The sequence below is a fragment of the Mobula hypostoma genome, chromosome 1 (assembly GCF_963921235.1).
Source record: "Mobula hypostoma chromosome 1, sMobHyp1.1, whole genome shotgun sequence".
NCBI classification, from domain to species: domain Eukaryota; kingdom Metazoa; phylum Chordata; class Chondrichthyes; order Myliobatiformes; family Myliobatidae; genus Mobula; species Mobula hypostoma.
Genome location: NC_086097.1, coordinates 33,138,710 through 33,154,455, shown reverse-complemented (window position 1 = coordinate 33,154,455; position 15,746 = coordinate 33,138,710). Strand labels below are relative to the sequence as shown.

The 15,746-nt window shown below is 44.8% G+C and overlaps 1 protein-coding gene across 9 annotated transcripts in view; it reads right to left on the bottom strand.

The window, feature by feature from the left end:
* Nucleotides 1–15,746, bottom strand: part of ttll5 (tubulin tyrosine ligase-like family, member 5) — a 508,510-nt gene that overhangs the window by 249,858 nt on the left and 242,906 nt on the right. The gene's annotated exons all lie outside the window — the stretch shown is intronic.

Below are 15,746 nucleotides of genomic sequence, written 5' to 3'. Positions count from 1 at the left end.
CTCTTATCCCCATATTTATATCTACCTGGTAGTATTACAATTTTAATTCCAGTTCATATTCAGGCACTGCATTAGTCCCAGATTATTCAAATACTATCAATCCAAAATTATAACAGTGAATGTCATATCAATGCAGCACCTTTAACCCTACATTTTTTAAAATACCTTTAGCATGCTAAGAATATAATGCTATAAACACCACATGACAATGTGGTAAGCCTGGCATTAATACAGTGTTATTAACCACATCATTACAGCACCAATTCAAAACCAATACAGCATTTCCATTTGTTTCAAGATAGTTATGTAGAAGGATAGAATGGGTTAAGATTCTAAACTGGAGAAACTCCGATTTTGATAGCATCAGAAGGGACTTTGCAGGTATGGATTGGGATAGACTGTTTTCCAGAAAAGAGATGCTTGGCAAATGGGAGGTTTTCAAAAGTGGAATATTGAAAATCTATATGTTCCTGTTAGAATAAAAAGCAAGGCTAACAGGTTTAGAGAACCTTAGTTATCAAGGGAGATTGAGGCCCTGGTAAAGAAGGTGCATATCAGGTATAGGCAGTTAGGATCAAATGAGATACTTCAGGAGTATAAGAAATCCAAGAGAACACTTGAGAGAGAAATCAGAAAGACTGAAAGGGGGTATGAGGTCGCTCTAGTAGACAAGGTGAAACAGAATCCGAAGGGCTTCTATAGCTATATTAACAGCAAAAGGATAGCAAGGGACAAAATTTGTCCTCTTAAAGTTCAGCGTGGTCATATATGCATGGAGCTGAAAGGGATGGGGAGATCTTAAATGAATACTTAAGAAACAGAGTCAATAGAACTGAGAAAAAAATAATGCGGTCATAGACCATATACAGATCAAGAGGAGGTGGTACTTGCTGTCTTGGGCTGAATTACAGTGGATAAATCCCCACCAGACATCGAGCAAGGCTAGTGAGTAAATTGCAGGGAGAGATATGCAAATTCTTCTTACCACAGGTGACATGCCGGAGGATTGGAAGATAGCTAATGTTACTCCATTGTTTAAGAAAGGCTGTAAAAATAAGTCAGGAAATTATAGGCCGGTGAGCTTGAGGTCAGTCGACGGGAAATTATTGGAAGCTATTCTAAGGGACTGGATATATAAGTATTTGGATAGACAGAATGTGATTAAGAATAGTCAACATGGCTTTGTGCGTGGTAGGTCATGTCAAACCAATCTTATAGAATTTTTCAAGGAGGTTTCCAGAAAGGTTGATCTACGTAACGTTGTCCATGTAGATTTTATCAAGGCCTTTAAGAAAGTCCTGTATTGAAGGCTGTTCCAAAAGGTTAAGGCACTTGGCTTTCAGCATGCAATAATCAATTAGATTCAATGATAGCTCAGTGGGAGAAGCCAGAAGGTGGTAATAGATGGTTGTCTCGTTGATTGGAGGTATGTGACAAGTGGTGTGCTACAGGGATCTGTGCTGGGTCCATTGTTGCCTATCATGTACACTAATGATCAGAATCAGTTTAAATATCACTGGCATATAGAATGTCATAAAATTGCTTGTTTTGCAGCAGTAGTACAGATCAATACATAATTTAAAAAACTATAATTACAATAAAAAGTATATATACATAAAAATAAGTAATTAGTGCAAAAGCAGAGCAAAAAAAAACCGAGGTGGTGTTTATTGGATCACTGTCCATTCAGAAATCTGATGGTGGAGTGGAAAAAGCTGTTCCTGAAACTTTGAATGTGCCTTCAGGCTCCTGCTTGATGGTAGCTTTGAGAAGTGGGAATGCCCTGAGTGATGGGGTCATTAATGACAGATGCCGTCTTTTCAAGGCATTGTCTTTTGAAGGTGTCCTCACAGATGGGGAAGCGAGTGCCTAAGATGGAGCTGAACCCTCGCAAGTGTTCAGACCCTGATGGAGTACCTGAAAGGGCACTGAAAACCTGTGCCAACTAACTGGAGAGTGTGTTCAAGAGCATCATCAATCTCTCACTGCTGCTGTCAGAGGATCCCACCTGCTTGAAAAGGGTGACAATCATACCAATGCCCAAGAACAGCAAGGTGAACTGCCTCAACGACTGTCACCGAGTTGCACTCACATCTACTATGATGAAGTTATTTGAGAGGTTGGTCATTGCCAGAATCAACTGCTGCCTAATCAAGGACCTGAACCCACTGCAAATTGCCTATTGCCACAATAGATCCACAGCGGATGCAATCTCACTGCTTCTCCACTTGGCCTTGGATTCTAGCATGTTAGGCTGCTGATAACTGATTACTACTCAGCATTCAACACAATCACACCTTCAGTTCCAATCAACAAGCTTCAAAGCCTGGGCCCCTGTATCTCCCTCTGCAACTGGATCCTGGCCTTCTTCACCCGGATACCACAGTCACAAGTAATATCTTCTCCAGTCAACACTGGCACACCAAAAGGATGCGTACTTAGCCCACTGCTCTACCCTCTCTACACCCACGACAGTGTGGCTAGGCACAGCTCAAAACTTCATCGATAAATTTGCCGATGACACAACTACTGTTGGGAGAAATTCAAAATAGATTTATTATCACAGTACACCTTCTACAACCCTAAGGTTCATTCTCTTGCAGGTATACACAGTAAATCCAAGAAACGTAATAGAATCAATGAAAGACTGCACTAAACAGGGCAGACAAACAATCAATGTCAGCAAAATGTGCAAATACAAAAGAAAAAAAATAAGCACTAATTGTTGAGAACATAAGATGGAGAGTTCTTGAAAGTGAGTCCACAGGTTGTGGGAACAGTTCAGTGATGGGGTGAAGTGAAGCTGAGTGAAGTTATCCCAAATGGTTTAAGAGTCTGATGGTTGAAGGGTTATAACTGTTCCTGAACCTGGTGGTTTGGGTACCTTCTTCCTGATGGCAGCAGCAATAAGAGAGCATGGCCTGGGTAGTGAGGGTTCTTCATGATGGATGCTGCTTTCTTGCAACAGTGCTTCATGGAAGTGCTCAATGGTGAGGAAGGCATTACCCATGATGGACTGGGCTATATCCACTCCTTTTTGTAGGATGTTCTGTGGTGACCCACTTTCCAGCACACTCGAACCGGCTCACAAAACGGTGTGTGCCGGCAGAGAGGTCGGCCCCAAAAAGGGCGCCAGACCGTCTTCACCAGCAGGGGGAAAAACCCGCGCGCGGGAAGGGTCTGCGAATATGCATTCCCCACAGCAGTCCTGCCCGGGGAGGGCGGGAACAGGAAGGATTTAAAGGAGGTCGCGAAGTTTGAATAAACCTCTTTTTCCGCAACTACAACTCACCAACTACGTGTCGTTATTCTAGCGCTGTGTGTAGCACACCGCTACATTTGGTGACTCCGACGGCCCAAACGATATTTGGACCAGGGATGACCGACGCTGCATCTATTCATGCAGTTTCATTAAAAATGCCAAGCTTCTGGATGCTGCGACCTCGCCTATGGTTCAAACAAGAAGAAGCCCAATTCCACATTCGGCAGATAACCTCGGATTCCCCTCGTTACTACTACATGGTGAGCTCCCTCGACCAGGAGACAGCTGCACAAGTTGAGGAGTTTATACAGTCGCCTCCGGAGGACGGCAAATACACAGCATTCAAAGCCCTGCTCATAAGGACTTTTGGACTCTCACGGTGCGAGCGAGTTGCTCGCTTACTGCACCTGGATGGTTCGGGAGACAGGCCGCCGTTGGCATTAATGAATGAAATGCTGGCCCTGGCTGAAGGACACAAACCCTGCCTCATGTTTGAGCAGGCGTTCCTAGAGCAACTGCCCGAGGACATATGCCTGCTGCTGTCCAACGCAGATTTCAGCGACCCCGGGAAGTTGGCGGCCCAGGCAGATGTGCTGTGGAATGCCAAGAAGGAGAGAGGGGCGTCCGTCACACAGATCACCAAGTCCCGTGCCCAACAGCAGACCAGACCAGGCCCGGCAGCAGAGCCTACAAAACCCGGTGACGGGAGTGAGGAGCCCAATGAACAATGGTGCTTCTACCACCAGCGGTGGGGCACAGAGGCCCGCCGCTTTAGACTGCCATGCAAATTCCCGGGAAACACCAGGCCGCTGATGGCTACGGCGGCTGGCCATCAAGACAGCCTCCTGTATGTCTGGGACAAGCAGTCGGGACGCCGCTTTTTGGTCGACACCGGAACACAGATCAGCATTTTACCTCCAACGAGTTACGACACCCGCAACAGAGAACCGGGACCCACCCTGAGGGCCGCAAATGGCAGCACAATATGGACCTACGGCACCCGCACGGTACAGCTACAGTTCAGCTCCAGCCAGTTCACGTATGACTTCACACTGGCTGCCGTGGCCCAACCACTCCTGGGGGCGGATTTTCTGCGAGCTCGACTTGCAAGGGAAGCTACTAGTCCACGCCAAGACTTATCAAACGCTCTCCCTGGGTGAAGCCAAGTTGCCAGCCCCACACCTGGACTCCATCACGCTGTCCGACGACGAATTCACCAGACGATGAGCTCCCTAATTACAGAACTGCGGTCTCCGGTTTGCAGCTCCAAGACCTCCCCGTAAGCCCAGGTGAGAGGACGGGAAGGATTTAAAGGAGGCTGCGAAGTTTGCATAAACCCCTTTTTCCGCAACTACAACTCACCGACTATGTGTCGTTAGTCTAGCACTGTGTGTAGTACACTGCTACAGTTCCTTTAAGGGGTATTGGTATTTCCATACCAGGCTGTGATGCAACCAGTCAATATACTCTGCAGCACACATCTACAGAACGCAAACACAAGGAATTCTGCAGATGCTGGAATTTCAAGCAACATACAGAAAAGTTGCTGGTGAACGCAGCAGGCCAGGCAGCATCTCTAGGAAGAGGTACAGTCAACGTTTCGGGCCGAGACCCTTCGACAGGACTAACTGAAAGAAGAGCTAGTAATTAGAGATGCTGCCTGGCCTGCTGCGTTCACCAGCAACTTTTATGTGTGTTGCACATCTACGACATGCCGAATCTCCACAAAATTCAAAGGAAGTGAGGCGTTGTTACGTTTTCTTCGTAATTGCACTTATGTGCTGGGCCCAGGACAGATCCTCTGAAATGATAACACCGAGGAACTTAAAGTTGTTGACCTTCTCCACCTCTGGTCCCCCAATGAGAACTGACTCATAGACCTCTGGTTTTCTCCTCCTGAGATTAATAATCAGTTCCTTGCTCTTGCTAACATTGAGTAAGAGGTTGTTGTTGTGGCACCACTCAGCCAGATTTTCAATCTCCCTCCTAAGTGCTGATTCGTCACCCTCCTTGATTTAGCCTACGACAGTGGTGTCGTCAGCAAACTTAAATACTTAAATGTGGCACTGGAGCTGTGCTTAGCCTCACAGTCATAAGTATAAAATGAGGGGAGCAGAGGACTAAGCACACAGCCTTGTGGTACAGCTGTGCTGATGGAGATTGTGGTGGAGATGCTGTTGCCAATCTGAACTGACTGAGGTCTATGAATGAGGAAATCAAGAATCCAAATGCACAAAAAGTAATCAAAACAGGGTCTTAATCATAAGATATAGGAGCAGAATTAGGCCATTTGGTTCAACATATCTGCGCCACCATTTCATCATGGCTGATCTATTTTTCCCCTCAGCTCCAGTCTTTCGGCTTCTCCTTGAATCCTTTCATGCCCTGAATAATCAAGAATCGATCAATCTCTGCCTTAAATATACCCAATGACTTGGCCTCCATTGCTGTCTGTGGCAATGAATTCCAGATCCACCACTCCCTGGCTAAAAAAATTCCTCCTCATCTCCATTCTAAAAGGACACCCCACTATTCTGAAGATGTGTCCTCTGGTCTTAGACTCCCTACCATAGGAAACGTCCTCTCCACATCCATTCTACTGAGACCTTTCAAGGTATGATAGGTTACAATGAGGACACCCCTCAATCTTCCGAATTCCAGTGAGTAGCGGTCCAGAGCCATCAAATGTTCCTCATATGACAAGCCTTTCAATCCCAGAATCATTTTCGTAAATCTCCTTTGAACCGTCTCCAATGTCAGCACATCCTTTCTTAAATAAGGAACCCAAAACTGCTCACAATACTTCAAGAGAGGCCTCACAGGTGCTTTATAAAACCTCAACATTACATCCTTGGTTTTATATTCTAGTCCTCTCGAAATGAATACTAACAGAGAGTTAGCATTCATTTCTGACCCTATTCATATATGGTCAGAGAATATCGAATCTTTGTGGGTGGAGTTAAGAAACTGCAAGGGTCAAAAAAAATTATGCGAATCATATATAGGCCTCCAAATAGTAGCCAAGATATGGGGTTGAGATTGCAAATAGATCAGCCATGGAAAGGGCATGTAATAAGCGTAATGTCACAATTGTAATGTGGGACTTCAATATCCAAGAGGATTGGGAAAACCAGGTTGGTGTTGAATCGCAACAGAGGGAATTTGTTGAATGCCTACAAGATTTACAGCAGCTTGTGCTCGAGCCTACGAGGGGAAAGGCTGTCTTAGATTGGGTGTTGTGCAATAACCCTGATTTTATTAGTCAGTTTAACGTCAAGGAACCCTTAGGAGGCAGTGATCATGATATGATTGAATTCATACAGCAATTTGAGAGGGAGTAGCATAAGTCACATGCATCAGTATCGCAATGGAGTAAAGGGAATTACAGAAACAGGTGAGAGGAGCTTGCCCAGGTGGATTGGAAGGGCATACTTGCGGAGATGATGGCGGAACAGAGGTGGTTGGAGTTTCTGGCAAGAGTTCACATGGCATAAGATAGATATGTCCCACAGAAGAAGTTGTTCTTAAATAGCAGGGCGAAGGTTCAAACATCAGAGGTGCAGAGAGACTTAGGAGTCCTTGTGCAAGACTCACAGAAGGTTAATTCACAGGTTGAGTCTGTGGTAAAGAAAGCAAATGTTGGCATTTATTTGAAAGGGAATAGATTATAAAAACAAGGAGATAATGCTGAACCTTTATAAGACACTAGTCAAGCCACACTTACATAGAACATAGAATAGTACAGCACAGTACAGGCCCTTCGGCCCACAATGTTGTGCCGACCCTCAAACCCTGCCTCCCATATAAGCCCCCACCTTATATTCCTCCATATACCTGTCTAGTAGTCTCTTAAACTTCACTAGTGCATCTGCCTCCACCACTGACTCAGGCAGTGCATTCCACGCACCAACCACTCTCTGAGTAAAAAACCTTCCTCTAAATATCCCCCTTGAACTTCCCACCCCTTACCTTAAAGCCATATCCTCTTGTATTGAGCAGTGGTGCCCTGGGGAAGAGGCGCTGGCTATCCACTCTATCTATTCCTCTTATTATCTTGTACACCTCTATCATGTCTCCTCTCATCCTCCTTCTCTCCAAAGAGTAAAGCCCTAGCTCCCTTAATCTCTGATCATAATGCATACTCTCCAAACCAGGCAGCATCCTGGTAAATCTCCTCTGTACCCTTTCCAATGCTTCCACATCCATCCTATAGTGAGGTGACCAGAACTGGACACAGTACTCCAAGTGTGGCCTAACCAGAGTTTTATAGAGCTGCATCATTACATCGCGACTCTTAAACTCTATCCCTCGACTTATGAAAGCTAACATCCCATAAGCTTTCTTAACTACCCTAACCACCTGTGAGGCAACTTTCAGGGATCTGTGGACATGTACCCCCAGATCCCTCTGCTCCTCCACACTACCAAGTATCTTGCCATTTGCTTTGTACTCTGCCTTGGAGTTTGTCTTTCCGAAGTGTACCACCTCACACTTCTCCGGGTTGAACTCCATCTGCCACTTCTCAGCCCACTTCTGCATCCTATCAATGTCTCTCTGCAATCTTTGACAATCCTCTACACTATCTACAACACCACCAACCTTTGTGTCGTCTGCAAACTTGCCAACCCACCCTTCTACCCCCACATCCAGATCGTTAATAAAAATCACGAAAAGTAGAGGTCCCAGAACAGATCCTTGTGGGACACCACTAGTCACAACCCTCCAATCTGAATGTACTCCCTCCACCATGACCCAGTGCCTTCTGTAGGCAAGCCAATTCTGAATCCACCTGGCCAAACTTCCCTGGATCCCATGCCTTCTAACTTTCTGAATAAGCCTACGGTGTGGAACCTTGTCAAATGCCTTACTAAAATCCATATAGATCACATCCACTGCACTACCCTTATCTATATGCCTGGTCACCTTCTCAAAGAACTCTATCAGGCTTGTTAGACGCGATCTGCCCTTCACAAAGCCATGCTGACTGTCCCTGATCAGACCATGATTCTCTAAATGCCTATAGATCCTATCTCTAAGAATCTTTTCCAACAGCTTTCCCACCACAGACGTAAGGCTCACTGGCCTATAATTACCCGGACTATCCCTACTACCTTTTTTGAACAAGGGAACAACATTCGCCTCCCTCCAATCCTCCGGTACCATTCCCGTGGACAACGAGGACATAAAGATCCTAGCCAGAGGCTCAGCAATCTCTTCTCTCGCCTCGTGGAGCAGCCTGGGGAATATTCCGTCAGGCCCCAGGGACTTATCTGTCCTAATGTATTTTAACAACTCCAACACCTCCTCTCCCTTAATATCAACATGCTCCAGAACATCAACCTCATTCATATTGTCCTCACCATCATCAAGTTCCCTCGCATTGGTGAATACTAAAGAGAAGTATTCACTGAGGACCTTGCTCACTTCCACAGCCTCCAGGCACATCTTCCCATCTTTATCTCTAATCGGTTCTACCTTCACTCCTGTCATCCTTTTTTTCTTCACATAATTGAAGAATGCCTTGGGGTTTTCCTTTACCCTACTCGCCAAGGCCTTCTCATGCCCCCTTCTTGCTCTTCTCAGCCCCTTCTTAAGCTCCTTTCTTGCTTTCCTATATTCCTCAATAGACCCATCTGATCCTTGCTTCCTAAACCTCATGTATGCTGCCTTCTTCCACTTGACTAGATTTTCCACCTCACTTGTCACTCATGGTTCCTTCACCCTACCATTCTTTAGCTTCTTCACCGGGACAAATTTATCCCTTACATCCCGCAAGAGATCTCTAAAAATCGACCACATGTCCATAGTACATTTCCCTGCAAAAACATCATCCCAATTCACACCCGCAAGTTCTAGCCTTATAGCCTCATAATCTGCCTTTCCCCAATTAAAAATTTTCCTGTCCTCTTTGATTCTATCCTTTTCCATGATAATTATAAAGGCCAGGGAGCGGTGGTCACTGTCCCCCAGATGCTCACCTACTGAGAGATCTGTGACCTGACCCGGTTCATTACCTAGCACTAGATCTAGTATGGCATTCCCCCTGGTCGGCCTGTCCACATACTGTGACAGGAATCCATCCTGGACACACTTAACAAATTCTGCCCCATCTAAACCCTTGGAACTAATCAGGTGCCAATCAATATTAGGGAAGTTAAAGTCACCCATGATAACAACCCTGTTATTTTTGCACCTTTCCAAATTCTGCCTCCCAATCTGCTCCTCTGTATCTCTGCTGCTACCAGGGGGTCTATAGAATACCCCCAGTAGAGTAACTGCTCCCTTCCTGTTCCTGACTTCCACCCATATTGACTCAAAAGAGGATCCTGCTACATTATCCACCCTTTCTGTAGCTGTAATAGTATCCCTGACCAGTAATGCCACCCCTCCTCCCATTTTTCCGCCCTCTCTATCCCTTTTAAAGCACTGAAATCCAGGAATATTGAGAATCCATTCCTGCCCTGGTGCCAGCCAAGTCTCTGTAATGGCCACTACATCATAATTCCATGTATGTATCCAAGCTCTCAGTTCATCACCTTTGTTCCTGATGCTTCTTGCATTGAGGTACACACATTTCAGCCCTTCTATCTTACTGTCTTTATACCATTTATTCTGCTTCTCTTTCCTCAAAGCCTCTCTGTATGTTAGATCTGGCTTTACTCCATGCACTTCTTTCACTGCTCTATCGCTCTGGGTCCCATCCCCCTCACAAATTAGTTTAAACCCTCCCGAATCATGCTAGCAAACCTATCTGCAAGGATATTGCTCCCCCTCGAGTTCAGGTGCAAACCATTCTATCTGTTCAGGTCCCACCTTCCCCAGAAGAGATCCCAATAATCTAAAAATCTAAAACCCTGCTCCCTGCACCAAATCCTCAGCCACACATTCAACTGCCATCTCCTCCAATTCTTACCATCTCTGTCACGTAGCACTGGCAGCAATCCTGAGAACGTCACCCTTGAGGTCCTGTTCTTCAGCCTTCTGCCTAATTCCCGAAACTCACACTTCAGGATCTCATCCTTCTTCCTGCCTATGTCGTTGGTCCCAACATGTATCACGATTTCTGGTTGCTTTCCCTCTCGTACCAGGATGTCGTGCACCCGGTCAGAGACATCCCGGACCCTGGCACCCGGAAGGCAACAAACCATACGGGTGTCCTTCTCACGTCCACAAAATCTCCTGTCTGCTCCCCTGACTATAGAGTCTCCAATGACGACAGCTCTCCTCTTCTCCGTCCCACCCTTCTGAACCACAGGGTCAGACTCAGTGCCGGAGGCCCTGCCACCGTGGCTCACACCTGGTAGGTCGCCCCGCCAACAGTATCCAGGATGGTAAACTTATTATTCAGGGGAATGGCTACAGGGGTGCTCTGCACTACCTGTCTGTTCACCTTTGCTTTCCCCCCTCTGACTGTCACTCAACGACCTGCTTCCGACAGCCTAGGTGTGACTACCTCCCTGTAGCTCTCATCTATGACTGCCTCATTCTCCCTTATGAGTCGAAGGTCATCCAGCTGCTGCTCCAGATTCCTTACACAGTCTTCCATATCGCCCAGCCGTATGCACTTCTGGCAGATGTGACTCTGCGGGAGAGGGGCGTTCCCCCAAGACTGCCACATCTCACATGAGAGGCACATCAACATCTCAGGAGACAGTGTAAAAACTAACTGCGAGCTAGCTTGTCCTCCGCCTCTTCTCGTCGAAGCCTCTTGAGTCAAAGCCTCAAAGCTCCACTCCTTCACTGGCCCACTCACGCACTTGGAGTACTGTCAACAGTTTTGGCACCTAATCTCAGAAAGGATGTACTGTCGTTGAAGACAGTCCAAGGCAGGTTCATGGGGATGATTCTGGGAATGAAGTTGTTAACATCTGAGAGACATTTGGCAGCTTTGGGACTCTACTCACTGAAATTTTGAAGAATACTTGGGGATCTCATTGAAACCTACCGAATGTTGAAAGGACTAGATAACGTGGATGTGGAGAGGATGTTTCCTCTGGTGGCAGTATTCAGGACTAGAGGGCACAGCCTCAAAATTGAGGGGCCACCTTTTAGAACAGAAGTAAAGAGGAATTTTTTTGGCCAAAGAATGGTGAATCTGTGGAATGTTCTGCCATAGACTATGGTGGAGGCCAAGTCCGTGGGAATATTAAAAGTGGAAGTTGATAGACTTCTGTTGGGATATGGTGAGAAGGCAGGTGTATGGGGTTGAATGGAATCCGGGATCAGCCAAAATGAAATGGCAGAGCGGATTCGATGAGCTGAATGGCCTAAATCTGCTCCTATGTTTTACGGTCTTATGGTCTAACATCACATTTGCTTTCCTCACCACTGACTCAACCTGCAAATAAACCTTTAGGCTTCCTAAGTCCCTTTGCACCTTTTTTTTAAATTAACACTCCACTTAGAAAATAGTCTACCCTTTTGTTTCTTCTACTGTGTATGACCATCTGTATTCTATCTGCCTCTTCTTTGCCTATTCTCCGAATCTGTCTAAGTCCCTCTGTAGCCTCTCTACTTCCTCAAAACTACCTACCCCTCCACCTATTTTTGTATTTTGCAAATTTGGCCACAAACCCCTCAATTCTGTCATCCAAGTCGTTGACAGATAACTTAAAAAGCAGTCCCAACAGACCCCTGTGGGACACCACTAGTCACCAGCAGCCATCCAGTAAAGGCTACCTTTATGCCTATTCCTTGCCTCCTATCAATCAGCCAATGCTTTATCCATGCTAGTATCTTTCCTGTAATACCATGGGCTCTTAGCTTGTTAAGCAGCCTTTTATGATAACTTGTCAAAGGCCTTTTGAAAATCCAAGTACACAACATCCACCGATTCTTCTTTGACAATCCTGCTGTTATTTGTTCAAAAAATTCCAAAAGATTTGTAAGGCAAGATTTTCCCTTGAGGAAACCATGCTGACTACAGCCTATTTTATCATGTGCCTCCAACTACTCCAAAACCATATCCTTTGCAATTGACTCTAACATCTTCCTAATCAACATCTTCCCAACCACTGAGGTGAGACCAACTGGCCTATAATTTTTTTCCTTCTGCCTCTCTCCCTTTTTGAAGAATGGAGTGACATTTGCAATTTTCCATTATTCCAGAACCATGCCGGAGTCAATTGATTCTTGAAAGGTCATTACTAATGCTTCCACAATCTATTCAGCCACCTCTTTCAGAACCCTGGGGTGGACACCAGCTAGTTCAGGATACCTTCAGACCTTTCAATTTCCCAAGAACCTCTCCCTAGTAACGGCAACATCACACTCTTCTGCCCACTGTCACTCTCGAACTTCCGGCATACTGCTAGTATCTTCTACAGTGAAGACAGATGCAAAACACTTATTTAGTTCATCCACCATTTCCTTGTCCCCATTACTATCTCTCCAGCATAATTTTCCAGTAGTCTAATATCTACCCTCATCTCTCTTTTACACTTTATGGCCTGAAAAAACTTCTGGTATTTTCTTTCATATTATTGGCCAGTTTACCTTTTCCTTTGTGACTTTTTTCGTTTCCTCTTACTGGTTTTTAAAAGCTTCCCAATGATGAAATTTCCAACCAATTTTTGTTCTATTACATCCCCTCTCTTTGGCTTTCGACTTCTCTTGTCAGCCATGGTTATGTTACCCTGCCTTTAGAATACTTCTTCCTCTTTGGGATGTATATATCTTCCACCTTCTGAATTGCTCACAGAAATTCCAGTCATTGCTGCTTTGCCATCATCCCTGCCAGTGTTCTTTTCCAATCAATTTTGCCTGCTCCTCTCTCATGCCTTTACCCCACTGTAATACTGATGCATCTGACTTTAGCTTCTCCTTCTCAAAATGAAGGGTGATTTCTATCACATTATGCTCACTGGTCCCTAGGGGTTTCTTCACCGTAAGATCTCTAAGAAATTGCACAACATCCAATCCAAAATAGCTGATCCCCTAGTTGAATCAACAACAAGCTGCTCTAAAAAGCCATCTCGTAGGCATTCTACGAACTTCCACTCTTGGGATCCAGCACCAACCTGATTTTTCTAATCTATCTGCATATTGAAATCTCCCATGACCGTCATAATATTGCCCCTCTGACATGCATTTTGTATCTCCCATTGTAATTTGTAGACCATATCTTTACTAATATTCAGAGGTCTGTATATAACTCCCATCAAGGTCCTTTAACCCTTGCAGTTTCTTAGCTCTCCCCACAATGATTCAACACCTTTCAACAGTATGTCACCTCTTTCTCATGATTTGATTTCATTTTTACCAACACATTTTTACCCTTTCTGCCTACCAGTCCTTTCAATACAATGTGTATCCTTGAACATTAAGCTCCCAGCTATAATCTTCTTTCAGTCACGATTCTGTGATGCCTACAACGTTATACATGCCAATCTGTAACTGTGCTACAAGTTCATCTCCCTTATTCTGTATACTGCACACATTCAAACATAACACCTTCAGTCCTGTATTCACCCTTTTCGATGATGTCCGCCTTTTGCATTGCAGCTCATCCTGTTGACTGCAATATTGCCCTATCATCAGCCTCGCCTTGTTAGGAGTCTCACTTCACACTGCTTGTAATCCAACTTCCTCATCCTCAGCACTATTAATCTTGTTACCACCCCCCGCCGAATTAGTTGAAACCCTCACAAACAGCTCGAGCATACCTGCCCGCAAATATATTGGTTCCCCTCAGGTTCAGGTGTAATCCATCCCATTTCTACAGGTCGTACCTTCCCCAGAAGAGCTCCAAATGATCCATAAATCAGAACTCCTGTCCCCTGAACCATTTCCTCAGCCACGCATTTATCTGCCATATCATCTGGAGGTTCACAAATTGGAGTGGACCAAAATCACTTCTTAGGCAGGAGTTGATATGTTTCATCATTAACCTTTCAAAATGCTTCATCATAGTGGATGTAAGTGCTACTGAATGATAGTTATTGAGGTGGGTTACCACATTCTTCTTACGTACTGGTATAAATGAAGCCTGCTTGAAGCAGGTGGGTACCTCAGACTGCCGATGCGAGAGGTTAAAGATCTCAGTGAACACTCCATCCAGTTAATCAGCACAGGTCTTTAGTTCCTGGCCAGGGACACCATCAGGGCCAGAGGGTGGGTTCACCCTCCAGAAGGATGCTTTCACATTGGTCTCAGAGATTGAAACCACAGGCTCGTAGGGGGCTGAGGGTGTTCGTGATGGTTCTCCATGTTTTGATGGTCAAAGCAAACATAAAAGGCATTAAACTCATCTGGAAGCAAACAGTTGTTGTCACCTATGTCAGGTGATTTTACTTTGTAAGAGGTGATGCCATTCAAGCCCAGTCACACCAGTTGAGCATCCTTCATTGATTCAAATTTAGTCTGGAATTGCCACTTTGCCTGTGAGATGGCTTTCTGGAGATCGTAATGATCTGGAGGTTATTCATGATGCCAGTCAAATCCCATCTCCCTGTACCAGGTCTATATCCCTCCATTCCCTTTCAGTCTTTGTGCCTGACTAAATGTCATTTAAAGTTTACTATCATATCAACTTTCAACACCTCTCCTGATACCGTTTTCTAGACACTTGTACTCTTTACTAAAAAAATGTCTCGCACATCTACTTTAAACTTTCTCCTTCTCACCTTAAAGCTATGCATCTAGTACAGTGGATTCCAGTTACTTGGGGCAGCTGCTTATTTGAGACAACTCTTAAAGAATAAAAACTAATTGAGAAAATATGCAAACATGAGGAAATCTGCAGATGCTGCTAATTCAAGCAACACACACAAGATGCTGGTGGAACGCAGCAGGCCAGACAGTATCCATAGGAAGAAACACAGTCGACGTTTCGGGCCGAGACCCTTCGTCAGGACGGAGGGTCTCGGCCCGAAACGTCGACTGTGCTTCTTCCTATGGATGCTGTCTGGCCTGCTACGTTCCATCAGCATTTAATTGTGAAAATAGCTGGGATTCCCTTTGTTAATTTGGGACAATACGATACTTTCTTGGGACAGGAGATATGCCGAACAGTTTCTATCTAAATAGTCAGTCGCATGCACTTGTGTGGCCATGAGACACTACTCTGTGTTTAGAGTGACAGTTTTTAAATATCATCAGTTGTGTGTGGTTCTGTTGAAAAAGCAGTGAATTTTGTTACTGATAAGTGGTGAGAAATAAGCAGTAAGACAATTCATAACTGCGTTGCTCACTGCAGTTTCAAAAATTCAGACTTAGAGATGCTAGAAATAGCTGTGTGAGAATGAAATTATTTCATTACTTCAACAAGTTAAAGGCTATGAAGAATTTGAAGATATTGACAATCATCTTGAATGTTACAATGAAAATGAAGATTTGGAGGATGCAATAGTCAAAAGCATTGTATGAAAGCAATTCATTATTTACATGAGGTGTCTGTGCTGATTTTGTTCATTTACAGTCCATGAAAATAACACAGCAGTGTACACTGAATGAACTCCTCCACAGGCAAGTAATCAGAACTAAT